The sequence below is a fragment of the Pseudopipra pipra genome, chromosome 16 (assembly GCF_036250125.1).
Source record: "Pseudopipra pipra isolate bDixPip1 chromosome 16, bDixPip1.hap1, whole genome shotgun sequence".
In the NCBI taxonomy this organism is placed as follows: domain Eukaryota; kingdom Metazoa; phylum Chordata; class Aves; order Passeriformes; family Pipridae; genus Pseudopipra; species Pseudopipra pipra.
The window spans coordinates 11,577,306-11,596,073 of NC_087564.1; the positions used below are offsets into that span (position 1 = coordinate 11,577,306).

Sequence of the window (18,768 nt, forward strand, 5' to 3'; positions counted from 1 at the left end):
TAGGAGAACAACTTAGAAAAAAAAAATAGAAGAAAAAAAAAAGCCCTTGTTCTGAGCAAAATCTTCTCTATCTTCTCATTTAAAATATGTAAACTACTCTTCTAATTCATAAATAGCTAAAATCCATCCATCACTCTCCCGGGAGCATCCACAAAGCACTGCAGAGGTGAAAACCAAGGCTGCCAGTCTTAGTGGAACTCCTGGGTTTGCCTGGAAAGCCTTCAGAGCTTTCTGGCCGTGGCTGTGATGGAAGTGCAAACAAGAGCCCTGAATCTGCTGGGAATTTCAATGTGTGTGTGCCCTTGAAGCCTGTGGAGGACACTTGTGTTGAGTTGTGTGCTCTCATTCCTGATGATGAACGCCTGATAACACAACTGCTTGTCTTCCAGGCTCTCCTGGTGTTTCCCAGCTCTGCAGCTGAGGACTGAATACTTGATGTGTTTGAGAGGAGCCAAAGGGTTGCTTTGGGCTACAGTGGCTTGTGCAGTGTCATAGGAGCCTTCCCCACCTTGGGGACAGAGCTGGGTGGTGCCACCTTGCCCTGCCATGCTGGGGTGGCACAGAGGGCTGGTGGGAGGATTTTACACCTGGCCTGTGATGGGTAGGGCATTCAGGAAGGTGTGTGGTGTGAAAATTAACTCAGATGCTTTTTTTCTGTGGCTGTCCTGTGCTCTAGGCATGCTGCTGCAAATGCCAAACACCAGCAACTGAAACAAGCCTTTTCCTCATCATGCTGCTGACCCACAGTGGAGCCCACAGATGAGCCCTGTGCTCGTTTATTTTGTGCTGCTGCAGCAGGAACACTTGCATAGTAATTTCTTTAAAGGCACTTAGCACTTGATAACAAGGTACTTCAGATGAGGGAAGAAGGAGGTATGTGCTTGTTCAGGTATTATTCTGCGTGACAGCTAAAGATCCAGCTCCCATGAATCCCACTATGTCACTTGGAAATAGGATGGAGGAAGGTTGATAGAAAAAGGGAACTCTGAGCTCGCACACACTAGCGGTCCGTGTCTGGGTGCATCCCTGAGCACGAGCAGCACTGTGCTGTTACCCACCTTATCCAAAGGAATTATCCCCCCTGCCTGAAAGTAGTGCCCTGGGATGAGGCTGCCAAGCCTGTCTCCTTGATGGAGGCTGGGGATGTCTGAATGCCAGTGAGGAGCAAGGGCTCCTTGAAACAGCACTGTGGAAGCAATTTGCAATATAAACACCAGCGCAGAGTAAAATTCTCCTCCTTGTGGAAGTGCTGCCCCTTGACTTGCAATGAAGTAATTATTTGTTGTGCTGGTTTCTCAGCCCAAGTCCTCTGCAGGTCACCACGTGCTCTACCCCATCTCACTGCCTGTTCCTGCCCGTGCTGTGGTTCAGGGGTAACTGACAGCTACGAGATGCTGTTTGTCATCAGGGAAGGGGTGTGTGCAGAGGGGGCTTTGGTTTTTCAATAAAAATGAAATCCCAGGGTTTTGTTAATACTTCACATATGAGATTCTCTGCTTGTGGAGACAGAGAGCTTTCCTGAGGAATTGCAGTTTCAAGACTGTGAAGGAGGATGAAACACAGAAGAGAAGATCACAAGGTGGGGCTCAGAAATACTGGCACAAGGGATTTCTGGAACTCTGCAGCCCAGTTTCTCCCTTGAGGCAGGACTTTTGCCAGTGGTGAAACAGGCTGGTGTTGACTTGGTCTAGGCGAGTCTTAGAATGCCTCCCAGGAGGGATGGAAATGGTGGGTTGACTGCTCAGGTCTCTGCATCCCTGGGGGAGCAGAGGTATGTGGGGGTCACAGGTTTCATCCTGTGACTGTGGACCCAGCACAAACTCCTGAGGCACTTCAGAAAGGCAGGGGAGGATCTGAGCTGGAGAAGTTGCAGGGGATGTCTGGCTGTTTGTTCATTTTCATTATCGTGCCCAGCTGAAGCTGGGTCAGTGTACAGAACTGGACAGGAGATGCCCTATCCAGAGCATGCTTGACCTCTGCAGAGATGTGCACAGATGTGAAGTGCTGGGGAACGAGGTTTCTCCCCCCATTACCTTTGTTGGTGACCTAACCTGGTCTCTGATCCAGACCCTCCCAGGTGAGAGAGCTCTCTTGCAAGAACTTTTTGAATAGTGAAAACTTCACAGCGACTCAGGGGAGGCTGGAAATGGAAAAAAAGAGCCCTTGTTCCTCCCAGCTGCACTGGTTTGGGTGGACCTAAAAGTAGCAGGTATGAATGCTACTGGCACTGTCATTACCTTAATGCTTTATGTCACTGCTGGAGTGGGACATTGTCATATATATGGATTCTGGGAGGTCTTTTGATCCAGCATTGTATCACATTTTATGACAAAAATCAGTCTAAAATGATTGTGATTGGAGCTGTGTCCTTCAGCCCAGTAGCTGGCTGTGTAAGTAAGTCACCAGAGTCAGTGTGCACAGCAGCAAAGTAATGCATAATTCAGGAGGGACCTCTGAGTGACACAGGGGACAGAGGGGCCACACAGCTGTCACTGTGTTGTGTGACTCAAGTTGACTGGGTGAAGGTGGGGAGTCCCCTCTGTCCTCTGGATGCTCTAGGCAGAACCTGACTGTCCTTAGAGGGACCAGTACCATGGGGATTGGGTTGCATGAAGGTGCCACAGACTGGGGCAGGATTTGCTTCTCTTTGGAAGAGTTTATCTGGAAAATGTGGATATACAAGCATTTCTAGGGTATCTCCCAGAGTACCCCATCCTGGACCATTGCCTCTCCTTACACAAGCACTCAAGGATGACTCAAGCAACCCCTTCCTGCTCTGATAGCATCTCCCTTGCTGGGGCAGAGTGAGATGGGCAAAGTGGGCCTCAGAGGCAGCGGTTTAGAGAAGCTTGTAAGGGGTTTGATCCTGCCTTAGGAAAACTTCCTCCTTCTCCTGTGTGCTAGTGTTGATTTTCAGTTTATTTCTCTGCTGTTGTAATGAAAGTCACAGTGCTACACAACCGCCGAGATCCTGACATCGGAAAGCAGCAGCCAGCACGAGCTGTTTCTCTGGAAAAAAGGATCCATCCAAACGGTTCCTTTATGTCATGCTCTAATTTTGCCGCTGCTGGTTTATTTTTGTTTTTGGCTTCTTTTATTCACGGTATTCTTAAAACTTCCCTTTCAGGGCTTAACAGCTTAACCATTTCAAAATCATGCCAAGCGGAAATGTAGCATACGATTTTCTCACTAAACATTGTGCTGATCGCTCAAATGTATTCTGGATTTGTAGAAAAGCTGCAAGAAAATGGGATGAAAAAGGGTGAGAATTAGCACTTAGATGAAGAGCCAGGTCTTTGCATGCTCAGGAAAGATCTGTGGAAGCAAACAGTGTCCCTTGTCACCTTCTTGCTCTGCAGCATCCCGTATTGGCATGGCTTACAGCAGGATTGGTGGGCAGGCGGGTGGTGAAGCACAGATTTCAGTCCTGAGGCTGGTACAGTCTTTACACATGAATCTTGGCCCTGGTTGTTGGTCCCTGATACCTGTATTATGCTCCAGGCTCTGCTGCCAGATTCCTCTATGGGTTTCAGCAGCTCCATCAGTCTCTTGAGCCTCCCTCTTTTCCATAGGAAAGGGATTATAGTACCAAAAATAGCCTATTTTCCAAGGTGGGCCTCTTTGTGACTCTCCTCTGTGAAATACCTCTTTCTCCCTGTTCCTCCAAGTGAAATACAAAGGAAATGTGATTCACCACCAGTGCTGATGTGCTGAGCCAGAGGGAAAGCTGCTGGTGTGCAAGAGATGCTTTGTGCCTGCACACGTGCCCTTCTGACACGTGAGTCTCTGCTGGAGCCAGTGGCTCCCCACTCTGCTTGTCCGCTGAAGAGCTGGAGGATTCAGGGCAGAAACAGCCCTGCTCCTGGTGCTGATGGAGCACCTGTGATGGGAGCAGATGCTGCTTCTGGGAGGCGAGCTGAGTGTTACCTGGTCACATGGACAGTTCTGTCCCATGAGAACTCATTTGGGATGGGCCCATTGTGACTTTTGTTCAGCTCATGCTCCTGTGAGATTGTAAGGAGCTGAGTTTTCCAAAGGAGGAAGAGAGCAAGGAACAGATTCAGAAATGCAGACTTCTCTTGGAGTCAAATGGGTTATCACCATCTCATGACTGCTGCAACACAGGTCGCTGTGCAAACCTGCTCTTGCTGTGATGATGGGGTGCAGACTGGAACAAGAGAAGACAGCTCGGTGTTGCAGAGCTGGGAGGTTGGTGGGAGTCCTTATTTTCAAAGACAAGGGTGACAGAGAGTTCTTTTTCTGCCATTTCTGGCTTTTTGTGGTTGATCACATTAGAAGACCTTTGAGGTTCCTCACTACTTGCAGCAAATGCCCGTGGGTCCTGAGCTGCGGAGCTGGGCTGTGGATCGTGGCATCCTCGGTTAAGGATGCTCTGAGCTGGAATTTGCTCTTTTGTTACAGCTCTCAGGCTTTCAGGGTGAAGTGAGGGACAGCTGACAATTATTAGTAGCTTTAAAATTAATAATGCTCTTTAGAGCATTTAATCTTTCATTAACAATAAATACAATAGATGCTGGGTTGTACCTAGACCAAGGAACATTCAGGTTCCCGCAGCACTACGGCTTGGGTGGTTGGGAGCTCTGTGTGGATGTGAGCAAGGGAATTCCCCGTATTGGGCCATTCAGGAGAGGATGTGGGGAAGGGCTTGGTTTGATTTCTGTAAGTCTCACCTGTGTAAATCCTGAACAGGGGTCAGGCAGGATCCTGTGTCCTGCCAGTGCCATGTGCCTTCGAAGCAGCTCCACATCCCTGCTTGCATCACAGACTGAGGGCTGAACATGGCCCTTGGTTTATTTGTAATAATCCTGAGGGAAGGTGGAACACATGGAGGTCTTTGGGCTTCAGGAAGAGGTGAAGACCTTGGCATAGGTAGAAACCACAGAGTGATGGTGCAGATTGTGGCCATGCAATGAGAAGGTTTAGTGAGCACACTTGCTGTTGAAAAACCTTGGGATGCAGGAGAAGGGAGTAGAGGGATTCCTCAATTTGCCTCCTCATCACTCCCAAGTAAATCCCTTCTGGCTGATGTGGTTGGCATATACAGAACATCTTGGCTCGATGCTTCAGCGGATGGTCTCCAGTTGGTGTGACTTAGCTCAAAGCTGGGACGTGAGGAGCATTAGGGAAGCTGGGGGCAAAATGTTGTGATCTTCAAAAACAGCGATGCATTTTTCTGATGTTGTTCATATGATAGGAAATTTCCCCCCCTTTTTCAATTAACCATTGAGGGAGGAGACTTTCCTAGCTTGTAGGGGAACAGATCTGAAGAAATCAGTAACAGTCATGTTGCTGGAGAATGTCTGGCTCCACTTGAGTTGTTTTTCCACTGTTTGGATAAATAAGACAATAAGAAGAGCTGCTGAGATAGTTGGCAGAGAAATGAATCCCCTGGGAGATCGGGACAACGTTGTTTATTGGTGGGAGCTGCCTGTGCATGAGGGGTCAGTCCTGCAGTTCTGTAGAGAGAAGGGAAACAAACAGTCTCTGTTTTAGCACCGGATTCACTGCAAGGAGATATGCCAGGGAGCATTAGCGCCACAGCCACCATGATCTTTTGCTCGGATTAGTTTTGTTTTTTTAAGGCAAAAAAAAAATAATGGCTGGTTCCCGTTAGATCAGATATGGACAAAATAATAGTGGTATCACAAAGATTGAGGTCTGTAAGATTAAAATGTGAAAGGGAGGAGAAATGATAGCTTTGGCCCTGCTTGCTGTTACAGCAGTCGTGTGGATAAATGACTCTATGCAGATAAGCAGGGCAAAAATAAAAGGGATGCTCAGGACGAGATGGCAAAAAAATGGGAACTAATCAGCAGATTCAACCACTGTAATAATGCAGTAAACATGGAAAATTACATTATATTAGCTCCTCTGCTTCCCACTGTATATATTAGCCACAAAGTCATCGATAGGCGATTCGCTGTGAAGATGCAGCTCTGCAGATATCGGAGCTCCCCCCTCCTGGGGGAAGACATTAATGATGCTAAAGGGGAAAGTTGACTTTCGAACTGCATAAGGAAGAAGTGGCTCGAATTGAACTGCAGAAAAGCTCTCAGGTCACCAAGTTAAAAATCTGCTCTCAGGAAAAGGACAGCCGGTCTGTTTGTCCCCAGTGCTCAGGCAGCAGTAGGGTTCGTGCTGAGCCACAGCTTAATTGCAGTCCTGGGATGTTCCCTTGGTGCAGGAGAAATTGGTCTGCTGCAGATCTTTTTTATATATTTATATATATATTTATATATATTTTAACTAGTGAACTGATTTCCATTTTGTTCAGTTTCTCACAAAGAATGACAAGTAGTCGCTGCAGCCCTTTCCCTGAGTTCACGTAAAACCAGCATGTAACATTATTTGCAAATTAGCTTTATCCCTCTGGCTCCCAGTTAAAGAAGGAACTGCTTGGTCCAGCGTTGCTCCCAAAATATCCATTTAAACCATGTAATGATTCTGACTCTCTCATGCATAGTAGATGAAAGACGCTTTGCGATTTATTTTTAAAGCTTTGAACCCCAAACATGGTCAATCATAGAAAAAAAGATTAAAAAAGGAGGAAGTCATGATAATGCAAAGCTGGGAGAAAAGCAGTCCAACACTTCACAGTAAAATCCGTTTTCTTTGCACTTTTTTATTAACAGCTCCAACTATGATCAGTGCATAAATCTACCTGCAACACAGGATGTTGGAAAATTACCGAGAGACAGCAATGTCCTCCCTGCTGCTTGGTGAGAAAAGAAGGATGCACCTTCAGGTATGGGCTGGAATATTGTTTTATCCTCTGTTCCCTGTTTGTGTTGCACTAAACCTGCTTGTTGCATTGATTAGAGGGGGAAATAAGGTGTTTGCAACAGGGAAACTTTGGAAGGGGTTCTCTAAACTCGTCTCAAGATACAGATGAGTCTCTGTGCCCAAGCAGCACAGGGCTCTGGAGGCTTTGTTGGCTCCGCCTGACCGGGCAGAGGTGGTTAGTGGTGGTGTTCTGTCCTGTGTTTGCTGTTGGTCTCACCCTGCCCCTGTGGAAGTTAATTATGCCCCTCTCGAGGAGAACAGCGCAGCACTGGGTGCTCCCGCAGCCTCCCGGGAGGAGCAGCATTGGGAAGCAGAGCACATGCTCTGCCGTTCCCCGCTTCCCGGGTCATGTTGAACCGCGCATACGAAATCGCCGCTTCCCCGGCGCCGTGGCGGCTTCGTGGGGATCACAGGAAGGGCTGAGCAGGATGAAGCTGCGTTGGCTGCTGCTGCTGCCGAACAGCCTTTTTAGTGCAGGAGCAGAGCTAGGCACTCCTCCTGGGCTTTCTTAATCCAGCCTCAATCCGTGCACTTCAAGCAGGAGCCTTGTTTTAGGGCTGTGCTGAGCACTCGAGTCTCCCAGCAAGCTGCTCTTGCGCCTGTAAGAGCCAGCCACAAGCCAAAAAGCCGGTTTTACTCTCCTTTGAAGAAGATGGAAATTGCTCCCTCTGAGCAGGGGAGAGTGGAGAGGAGCTGTGGTTTCCAGGATAGGAAAAGGGAGGGTTGGTGACTTTCTGAACGTGGATTTTTCTAACGTTTGTTTGACACTTTGGGCTCAACACGGACAAGCTGCTGCCCCTGAAATCCAGCATGGCAACTGGATTATAGCCGTCACATCTATCTCTCCAGGGAGAAAAAAAAGGGTTTCCAGCCACAGAGACCAGTTTAAAACATGCCAGCCTTCTCCAGCACATTTCCCTCAGTATGTGTTCTGGAGCAAACAAGGACCTGAGGACTACTTAATTCTTGGCAACTGTTCAGTGCTGCTGTGTTGGAGATTGGGGTATCTCACTTACCTGGCTGGGTTGGTTGCTTGTTTTGCCCCTGTGCAAGTGGTTTGAGGAAATATCGGGAATTAGCTTGTCTGTCATCTTGGTGTTTGTAGATGCTTGTCCAGTGGGAGTCACTGATTCCAGTCAAGCCCTTTCTTTTCATGGTGTCTGTCACTCCCATTTACATTTTCCCATCGTCACACTTGCTGCCTGCAGTGACCACTGAGGACAGATTGCTGTTGCTGGCTTTCACCTGGGGTCTCTTAGGACATAGCAGTGTGTGTGAGCATTGAGACCCCCAGTTTGTAACGTGGGCTTCAGAGGAAGCCTGTGGTGGCACCTGATGTCCTGACATTTCTGTTGGAGTGTGGCTGTGCTGGTGGGTAAACAGGGTGGAGCGAGATGTGCTGGGGTAGGAAAGGAGCTGCAGATTTTGTGACTTGAATGGGGTCTTTGTTTATTGATATGTGTGTGTTTCAAGGATGTGTTGGCCAGCACCAAGGTTTCCTCATCTGTGGGAAATCCTGGCTATCTCAGGGAGGCAGCTTAGATTGCGTTGTGGCTGCTGAGGGCTCTTGGTGTTGAGTCCTATCTGGGTTAGTTATACAGGTACTTTTATATGTACCAAAGGTGAGGAAGCAAAATGGGGGATAAGTGTTAGAAAGGGGGTGGGTGACAGGGCTGCCCTCCTGGCACAGGGGGACCATTGTGCTGAGCTTTCAGCTGGTTTTCCAGCTTTCTGCCACTTCTGCCTTGGCTATGGTGCTCCATCAGCCCATGTTTCACCACAGTGAGCTCTCCCTAGAGATAGTTTTTTCCTTTAGGCTCCCCTACATGACACACACAATGCACAAGTGCCGAAGCCTGACACCACATGCCAAGAGATGCCGCAAAGGTGGGGTTTGCTCCCTGCAACCTACTGTTCCCATCCTGCATTTCTTGAGAGAGCTCTGGCATCCTGCCAGGCCACAGGGGAGATGTTTTTCACCCCTTCCCACATCCATGCATGCCTCTCTCACCCCAGGGAACCCCATGTTGGCACAGGATGACACTGGATGATGCTGCACATTCAATATGAGGATGCTCCTCTACAGCAGGATGAGGGCTGAGCGTAACGCCTTTTAATTATCCTCTTAATTACTCAGTGAAATGCCCAATAAAACAAATCACTATAATTTCTATTTTATTCTCTGCCTTTTGCGGGTTATTTAAGAGCGCAGGATACATTAAGGAGGCACTTTCTCATGAGGGAATGCCTTCCAATAGATCATACTTGCAAAATGGTTTTATGTGCCTATCCTGTGCATTTCATCCTCATTTTCCATGCCAGTTTACTAATTACCAGAGACACTGGTGGCTGGGAAGCAGGGCCTCCCTTGCTGCCCATCCCTGCCGTGGTGAAGTCACAGCTCTGAGTTTGTGACATCCCCATGGCAACGGCCTGTGATGTCACTAGCAGGGATTACAACTTTTCGAAGCATCCAGGCACAGGCAGCCAAGCTGGAACTCTTGGGCTTTCACATGTCTTTAAATAGCAAGGAACTGAAATGCAGGGAAGTCTACAAGAAGGCTTTAGATTTCCCTTTATTGTACCCTGAGGGAGGGGAGGCTGTTGACTGCGGGGCTGCCACCAGCAGTCCCGTCCTCTGGCCCGCGGCAAACCCAGCTCCCCTGTGCAAACTTGAGGTTTACCTGGGGAGTTGAGCCCTGCAGTGACCCTCGTGTGTGATCCTGTGGCCAAGGTCTGGTGTGTTGGGCATCTCCCCAATGTCCCTGGGGGCTGCAGGTGTCCCCAACCCTATGCAACTCCCTGTGGCTCTGTATTTCTTGGGAATGGAGTGAACCTTAAGCAAACCTGGGGACCATAGGTCCCTATAGCCCGCCCTGCCCACGCTTCTTCCTCAGTCTAAACTGCTCTCTCCACTTGCTTTCTTCAGTGCTATTTGTCTAATACTCATAGTATTTGCATAATAAGATGCTGTTCGTGCACAGGCAGCGAGGGAGGAAGATTCATGTGCATACCTCTCTAGCAACAGGAAAATCATGTAATAACAGCACTTTATTTTGCACCTGGGGAGGAAATTCAGCTCCCACCGCCAGTACCACAAACTGTGCAGGGCGTTTAAACACACAGCCCCAAAACTTACACAGGGTGGCCACCTGACTGATATTTATGTACCTTATTTAACCAGCAGAATCAAATCAAGCAGGTGGAAGAGTCAATCTCTTTATTTTAGTTTTTCTAAGGTAGGAATAAAAATGATATTTCAAAGGCCAACGTGTCTCAGCCGAGCGGTGATGGGGAAAAGCCGGTGCCGCAGAACATACTGTCCTGTCTCCTGGTTTCTCAGATCATAACTTCTAAGCTGGATTCAATAGAAATAAATGTTCAGTAGTTCCAGTGGTGGCCTTTGGAAATGGAGCTAATGGAACAAGACAAAAAAATCGTTACAACATTTTGACAAGCGCTTAAATATTTAATGCTATGCACGGCACAGCCCAGTTGCAGGGACATGGTGGTGGTGGTGCACCTGCAGGGGGCCGTGCCCTTCGTTAGCACGGGACTGAGCCCTCCCGGGGACAGGGGAAATTAGGCAAATGCTGTTTGAGCTGTGTGCTGGTAAACAGGCCAAGGGCAGCTGCAGCTCTGGCAGCCCCGTGCTGTGCAGTGGGCGAAGGGCTTAGTGGCACATCCTGCACCAGGGACCCCTGGAGGAGGAGGAGAAGAAGGAGGAGGAGTGTGGCCAGTTCTTGGAGGAAGCTGTTGGAGGAGAATACGTAATATCACCCTGAGCTGAGACAAGGGAGATGAAGAGGCTGCAGTGATTAAATAGGATCTACTGAAATCCTTCCAAAGCAGGCTTAGGAATTAAGAGCCATCAATGTCACATTGAGGGTCACTCGCTGCAGGACACCTCCGGCTGGTGCCCGACCTCCCCCCTGTGCCTCTGTTTAGCCCCATCTGAGCCTCAGGAAACTCATCCTTCCTTTCAGAGCCCGCCTGGCCATTCCCGTCTGCCACAGAACAGTGAATCTCAGCTAGGAGGGCCTCTAAGAAGCAAATTTGTCCGGAGAGGAAGGATTGGACTGTGTATGGCAAGACTTGCTTTGAATTCGGGTGTCATTAGGGAGTTAACAGTGGAGGAAGGTGGTGGGGAAAGAAGGCAGTGAACTGCCTGGGTTGACATTGCCTTCGTGCAGGGATCTGACTGTGGGTCCCCTGGAAGCAGCAGTGATGGAGACTAACCTGAGGAGATGTCAGCTGGTGCCCCCTGTGTGTCAGGGATGGTGTGCTTTGCTTGCTCAGTCCTTCCTTACCACGTTCATGGGACTTGACTGAAGCAACGCTCCAGCAGCAGCATGGCCATGCCCTGGCAGCCTGTGCACACCGGGAACATCCCAGTCTCAGATAATATCCCCCCAACACCAGCATGGGAATATTGGTGGGACCAGCCAGAGCCAGGGCACCATGAAACTGGCAGGCATTCCTTTTCTGGGATTGAGCTTCCAACATGGCTCAGATGCTTTGGTCGTGGTGATCTGCCCCGGAGTGAGACCCTGCTTCATCTGCTGCCACTGGTGCCACATTCACACACATCCTCATCAGTTCCACGAAGCGGGGCCATCTCTCCCAGCCACATGCAGGCATTGAGCAGAACCCCAGAGGGACCATCCTGAGTGACAAACCTCTGTCTGATCAGGGACTCCCACTGAAGGGATTTTTTTACCCCCCTCCTCTGCCTTTCTCCTTATTTTCCACAGCTGGAACGATGGGTCACAGCAGGGAGATTTTCACACATCATTAGAGCCAAGTGTCCAACTCCACACAGCCGTCAACCCCAATCAGAGCGATTTAAAAGGCAGCACTTCCTTTAATCATCTGGGAATGCTCAGATCTGTTAGTGTGAACTGAGTGCTCCCACACAAATGGGAGAAGCAGGGGGATGGAGCAGAGGGAAATGATGCTGAGATGAGACCCACGGTATTAAAAAGCAGTGGCTCCTCACATGTACATCAGCCCCGGGGCAGACCTGGAGGATGAGGTCCTTCCTCCCTATCTGACTCTTCTCGTTTTCCTCTGTGGATGATTGGAGGTGGCCATGGGTATCTGCCTGAGCAGGGCCTGCGGAAGGGGTGCTGTCTGCAGCTGAGACCTGAGCCAGGGGTGATGGATAAAAATGCTCATAGAGAGGAGAAAGTCTGGGCACCAGCATTTCTGACTCATGAGGTAGAAGCATCCTACTGCACAAGGTCCTGAGCATTGGAGATGTCCTGGAGAATTGCGGGCACCGTGTCAAGCTGCAGCTCTACAAATTCCCAGAGAACAAATGAGTAACCCGAAATCTTGGAGCTGTGCTTCACTCTTTGCTGTCTCAGCCAGCAATCCTGACCCTGGACTGCTGTAACAGTGTCCCAGGCTTGGTGAAGTGGTGCAGCTCCATGCCTGTGCAAACAGCAGGAGACACGCAGGCACGAAGTCCTTCCTTTCCAAGCAACACCCGCAGCCCTGCCTGCCTGCACAGCCATGTGTGCACAGCCCTGCCGTGGGCACTCTGTGTTTTTCCCTGTGTGCAACCACACGACCTTCTCTTGGCCTTCTCACAGTCCTGCCACAGCTCCTGTGCGGTGTAGATTGCACGTGGATATGGGAAGGGCAAACACATGAGGAACAACTCGGAATTACCAACACACCTGACTGCAGGAAGATGAATGTCCTTCCCAAACGCTCTGGTGTGTGCACAGGCGCTTCCACAGTGTCCCTGTCTCAGAGCTTTCAGTGCTCATGATTTGTCCAAGGGCAACTTTGCAAAATGTCAGTGTTTTTATCAAAATTCCCTGTGACAGCCTTCAAGTTTTAATTAAAGGAACTGCAGGGGTCTGTTTGTTTGTTTGTTTCCATTTTTCTAGTAAGAAAGAAAATGTTTTTTTCAAGGAAGAAAAATGCCTGTCCCTGTTTGTTTGCTGCTCTGCCATGTCTTTCTGGCTAACTTGCTTTCTAAACCAACCTTGAAGCCTCTCCACGAGGAAGCTCAGCAGCCTGATGGCCCTGTCTCACAGGTTCCTCTGAGAGAGTGGCACTGCCACAACAGTGTGCACACACCACAGGGCCAGGATCCATACGTGGCAATACTCCTACAACCCTGAACAGACTGATGCTGTAGATAAAGTCAGTGACTTGCAGACATGGTTCTGCCTTAAAATCTCCTAGACCAGCAGCAGTGTAGGCAAAGGCTGTGAGAAATTTTGCCATTAACCTCTGAAAACCAGAAAATTTGTGCTTGAGAAGCAATCAGGTTGGTGTTCGTTCTGCCCTTGCTGCTGCAAATTGAGGATTGATAGGACTGAAGGCAATGGTGGGAGAGTCACGGCATCCTTCTGGACTTTGATTTGATCTCTGCCTTTCATGGTCTTCCCTTTTGTACTTGCTCATTGCTTTTAAAAGCAACTCTTTGATGGGAGGTGGCAAAATCTCACTTCAGCAGAGGTTTTTTGGCAACAAACACTTGACTTTTAGAGCTGCCCTCATCTGTTGGGTAAACATGAAATTATCGTCTTTGACTGGAACTGATCCTCTGGAGCCATGTTATTCCACCAGGGAGAGGTATTTTCGCTGATTTTCAATGTGGATTATTTTTGTAAGTGACTGTAATAGTTTCTTTGGTGGTATTAGGGCTTATTATGTCAGGATTTATTTCAGCATGAAGTGATTCGACATGCTGTAGTCCTGCAACTTTCCTTTGCATGCTGAAATCCAAGAGGCCATCTCCTGCTTCCTGCACAGACACAATGGGAACAACCTCTTTGCAGCTGGACCTATCTGCCAATGTCAGCTTCCCCCCAGTTGCTAAAGGAGCAAATTTAAGAGAACAAATTTCCCACAAAAGACAGGTAAAAACTCATCTAGGTGAAAAATCTGTGTGGAAGAGACTCCTAGAAAGAGAAGAGGAGGACCACAGAGAACAGATTGCAGCTTCCCAGGAGCAGTGCAAGCACTGGGAGCTCCCTGGCATTAGCAGAGGGGTTAGCAGCAGAAAACACAATTGAGGATTAAATGTGGATTATACTGCAGTGATCCTGAAACATCGTCAGTGCTGAGGCAACTAACAAAGGGCTTTATTTCCCTAGGAGAAGAGCTGCTGGACCCAAAGTAGTCCTAGACATCACTCTTCAAGTGTTACTTGTACGCAGTGGCGACACAATGAGCTAAGGCAGCGCGTTGTGGTATCTGGTACCTCCTGGAGACTTTGGCAATACAAACTGGTGGATCTGCTCCTCAAAGCCCCATGTAATATGGGATTTTGGCAATCACTTCCCCATTAAACACCGCCCATGCTCTGCCAGATATTAGAAGAAAAGGTTCACTTAAACCCCTTCAGTGCTGCTCAGTGCCAAGGAGAAATGAATTGGTAACACTGGCTGCTGTCCTCTCTGTCAGCATCATTTAAAATCACCCAGGACTGTTGGTTTATGGTGTACCTGTCTTACTGGGATTGAGAAAGGATTGGGCTCATGATTTCTGATCTATTCTCAGCCAAAAAAAGGGCTTATGTGTAGGAGCTCCTCTGGGCTGTGCAGTCAGCTAGGCTTGAGGCCTTCTTGGTTTTGCGGTCTCAGATGAACACCTCCACAGGGCAAACATCAGCTCAGATAAAACTTTGAGATGTAGAGATGGATGATAGGGATGGATTGACTCGTTCACATTGATTGAGGTGGCAGAGGCATGGAAATTGGGACTTCACGTGCCCACAAATCCTGCCATGCTCAACATATGGCATTGGGCAACACTGACCTCCTCCATCTGGCGTCTGGATCACTCTCTGCTTAGGCAAAAAGAGGCATTTTCATCCTGCTGACCGGACTCATCCAGTTCCCTTCACCCCTGCTGAGACTCAGCAGGGGTGTGTGCAGGAAGGGCACGAGCCCTCTGCTCCACAGCACAGTGAGCAAGGCAGCCCTTGCGCCTCGTCTGCGGCAGCAGCACATCCAGAGGTCCCCTGGCAAGAACCCAGGGCTGGGAGGAGCAGGAGGCTGTCTGTCCATCTGTCCATCCTCTCCCACCACACGAGCCCAGGTTAGCTGCAGCTACTCTTGGCAGCCTGATTCCCTGCTCCAGCAAACGCTGGGCTGATGGGGAGGCAGCCACGAGAGGAACACTCTGTTCGGCAGCTGCACATTCCATTAATTTAATGAGGATTTTTTTTTTTTTACAAGGCAGATGGTAAAATAGCTATTTTCTGTTGTCTAATAAATACCATCAGCAAGGCAGAAAATGCGCAATCTCGCCAAGTCCTTTCTGATTCCTTGCCCTCCTGTACTGATGCGTTTCCCCGTTCTCTGCTGGCAGCTGGCAGAGCTGGGAGGTGGGATGGGAGGGAGAGATGGGACACCAAAGGCAGGTCTGAAATTGCTGGTGGGACCTGCAGGTTGAAGCAGCAGCTTCCCCTGATTGGGCAGAGCCTCAGTGTCCTGCTGGGACAACTGTGCTCTGGCAGCCTCCACTGATCCAATTCTCACTTCATCTGATTGCAGTAATAACAACTCGCACAAATTTCCTGCCTCAACCTGAAATCTTCCAGCTCTGCAATGCAAATAATATAATGTGTGATGAGGAGTCCGATGACGAGGATAATAATAATAATAGTGATGATGCCTTTATTCAATGAATGAGTGAATCAAGCAAGCAAAAATAAATGGTATTCAGAGCCTGAAAATCAATAGGAAGGGAAATCAGGAGGAAATGCAGGGGGACTTGCATCTCTGGGGGAGCGCTGTCCTTAGGAATGGCGTGAAGGAGAGATGAGCAAAGCCCTTGTGGGCTGGGCATTCCTCATCTGCCCGTGTTGCTCCTGGGCTCGCTCCTCTCCTGTGATTATATTGCCTCTGCTGAGCTCACTGCTGCTCTGTGCCTGGTCCCAGCCTCGCTGTGATCTCTTTGGCCCCCTTGATTTACGGCTCCCCTGGGCTCTCTGTGTCTGGGCAGCTGGCAGGCTACAGACCTGACCTGGGGTTGGGTAATAACTTGTCTTTTGTCCCATGCCCAGGAGGTTGGACATAAAAAAAGCTCCAGACATCAATTTTCCTCTCCACCGGGGTGGAATTGCAAAATGATGAGTCGGTCTTTGCCCTCATTTATCTCTTTTTTCCTTTCTCCTCCTCTTTTTATCTTTCTCTGTTCTCCCAACACTACTGCTCATTGCTCTCTTCTACACCTCCTTTCCACTATCTCTTCCATCATTTACCAGCCTCCCTCCCTTCCACACATCACTGCTCCCCCTCTTACCTTCTTCTGTCTCATTTTTTCATGTGTTTCTTTCCCATCTCAAAACTTCCATGATTTTTCTTGCTGTGCATAGCAGTTTAATATCTGTACCCATAGTAGCCTGCTAATACAGTAATTGTACAAGAAACCTAAGGCCTTGGCAGGTAGCAAAACTCGCTTTTTAACTTGGCTTCCTCTTTATCAGGGATTCATTTCAGACAGGATTTCCGTGGGCACAGCTCTGCCACTCTCTCTTAGGGAAAAAAAAAAGGATTAATTCCTGCAACAGGTGAATATGTTTCACAGCTCTGGTGAGCAGGGTTTATTCTCCATTTCCCCCAGGTACATGGGGGATTTAGTCATCTAACATGGTGCTTTTCTTTGTCATGTATGTGTTTAAAGGTTTGTGTTACATACCTGTACCTGTTCAGAGACCTCCTGGGGAATGCCCTCTTTCACCAGTGGGGCATTCCCATGAAACTTTTGCATTATCCAAGGTATTTTTCCCCTTTCTGGAGAGATGCCATGTAGCAAGTTCTGAGCTGACATCCTGCTCTCTTAGGAGATACAGGCACGGGTTGAGGTTACTAAATGCTCTATCCCAGCATCATCAGTGCCAATCCGTGCCCTGGACCTACCTGTTGAAGTCTCCCATGGCTCGTGCCTGTTCTTCCAAGCAGTGCTTGCTCAGGTGAGGGTCTGGCACAGCTCCCACCTGGCAATGCCCCTTCTCTGACCTCTCAGAATGGAATCCTCTGTAAGCTTAAGGGAAAAGGACAAGCTTCTCCTGCCCTTTCCACTCTAGCCTCTTTTCATGGTGTCTGTAGCTTTGTATTGTATTTAAATCTATGCAAATATGTTAGTGGATAAAATATGCAGAATGCAACCCTGAGAAATTGAATTTGACTTGCAAATGTGCTGGGAAGAGGCACTTGGTAAATTGAAATCAGACTTTTCCTCCTTTTGTCCCAACACCTCCATCAGGACCTGCCCTAGGGCAGTAGGGAAATAGCAGTGTTCTAAAGTCCTCTCTGTTTCCACTGTGGGCTTGAGGGGAATGAAAAAACCAGGATATTCTCCTGTATTGTAAATACTGCAGCAGGACTGACCTCTCTTGGGCTCCCCATTGCCACCCAGTCTCCCTGCTGGTCCCTAAGCATGGGTGGAATGGGCAGCATTGGATGTGGTTTCTCTGCAGTAGTGGCTGAGGTAGTGGTGTCTTGGTGGGAACATTGAGAGTGATGGGAACAGGCAGTGAGCAGTCCTCAGAGCTGGCAGCAGGCAGTGAGAACTGCCTGCCAGTTCCTGCTTTGGGGTTGCCAACCCTCTCCCAGGGTGGAGAGCCCTAATTTCATCATCTCTAGTGGGTTCCTGAGCGATGGGGCAGGAGGTGGCACTGAGCAGGGAGAAGTGACTTGCAAATCTTCTTGTCAGGCTGTTTTCTGGACAGCACAAGTCTGGAATAATTTCCCTTGCCAGGCTGCCAGATTTATATACAGGAGATGAGGTAGGAGATAATACAGCAAGTCTTGTGCCAGGTACTCAAGAATTTCTAAGTACATTGCAAACAGGGCAGTGTAGCTCTTTCCATTTCACACACAGAAAGGCCCTTGAAAACGGTGAAGTTTCCTGCCAAATCACCCCAGGGACAATAATCTCTGGTTTATATTTACAAAACTTTGGGACAATGGCTCCCTGTGCTTTGCTGGCAAAATTGTAGAAAGTATTCATCTTTTCTAAGAGAAAAGAGCCTGATCTAACAGACATTACACTCTGGACTAGTCAAACCTCAAAACATGCCATTATTCCATAGCAAAAGCTGGCTAGCTCTGACCGAGATGGGGTCTTCAGCAAGCAAGGTGGCCAGAGTTTGGGGAGAGCATCTGCAGGTAGAAAGACAGATACCAAAGATTGTGGTGAGTTGCATTACCTTGCTCACCGAGTTGTGAGGTGTCCTTCATGCACTACTGAGTAGAGCAGTGGTTGCCATCTAGTCCACCTTCATCATCAGTTGTGAGGGGTCAAGGAGACCTGTTGGAGGGACAAGTGCCTGGGTGGAAACTGCCCTGGCAAAGTCCGTGGCTTACTTTATAGTTTGATGTGATGCTGACATTCCCTTCACCAGCAGTGTCAGACCAATGTTTCAGGGCATCCAAAGACTCCACATCCTGCCAGCCAGCAGGATCCAGGTTGGGATCAAGCTGCTTGGGCAGAGCTTGTAACGATGATAGAGCCAAACTCTTCCCAATAGCAGCAGACAGCCTCACAGGGGTGCAGTGGGCACACAAGCAGCTTGGGAGGTTCAGGCTGGGCATTTGGAAGGAGATGTGCACTAAGAGTGTGGCACAACTCCAGAACATATGGCCAGAGAGGCTGTGAGATCTCCATTACTGGAGGTCTCCAGGACTCAGCCACATTGGTTGGTCCAACGTTGAAGATAGACTTGGAGATAACTCAGAGGGGAGCTCCCTCCTGCATCTAAAGGACAGTGGACTGTCACCTGTCCTTCTCCTCAATGACATGCCTGGAAGAGACTTGCCACCCCAAACTGTTGTGTACTTGTGTGTTGAGAGAGGAGCCAGACTTGAAATGTCACCTCATTACAGCTGATAAGTGAGATTTGTTACAGAAAAGAAGGGCTATCTGTCTTGTGCTTCCTGAGGGGACCAGCTCTTCAGCTGGAATGACTGGGGGATTGTAATGGAGTTAACT

General features: G+C 48.8%; 1 protein-coding gene across 3 annotated transcripts in view; it reads left to right on the forward strand.

Moving 5' to 3' along the window:
- Positions 1 to 18,768, forward strand: part of ELFN1 (extracellular leucine rich repeat and fibronectin type III domain containing 1) — a 105,419-nt gene that overhangs the window by 15,800 nt on the left and 70,851 nt on the right. For all 3 annotated transcript variants that reach the window (XM_064673153.1, XM_064673154.1, XM_064673152.1), the window contains exon 2: positions 6,654 to 6,766. The gene's annotated coding sequence lies outside the window, so the exon portion shown is untranslated. The remainder of the gene's footprint in view (positions 1 to 6,653; positions 6,767 to 18,768) is intronic.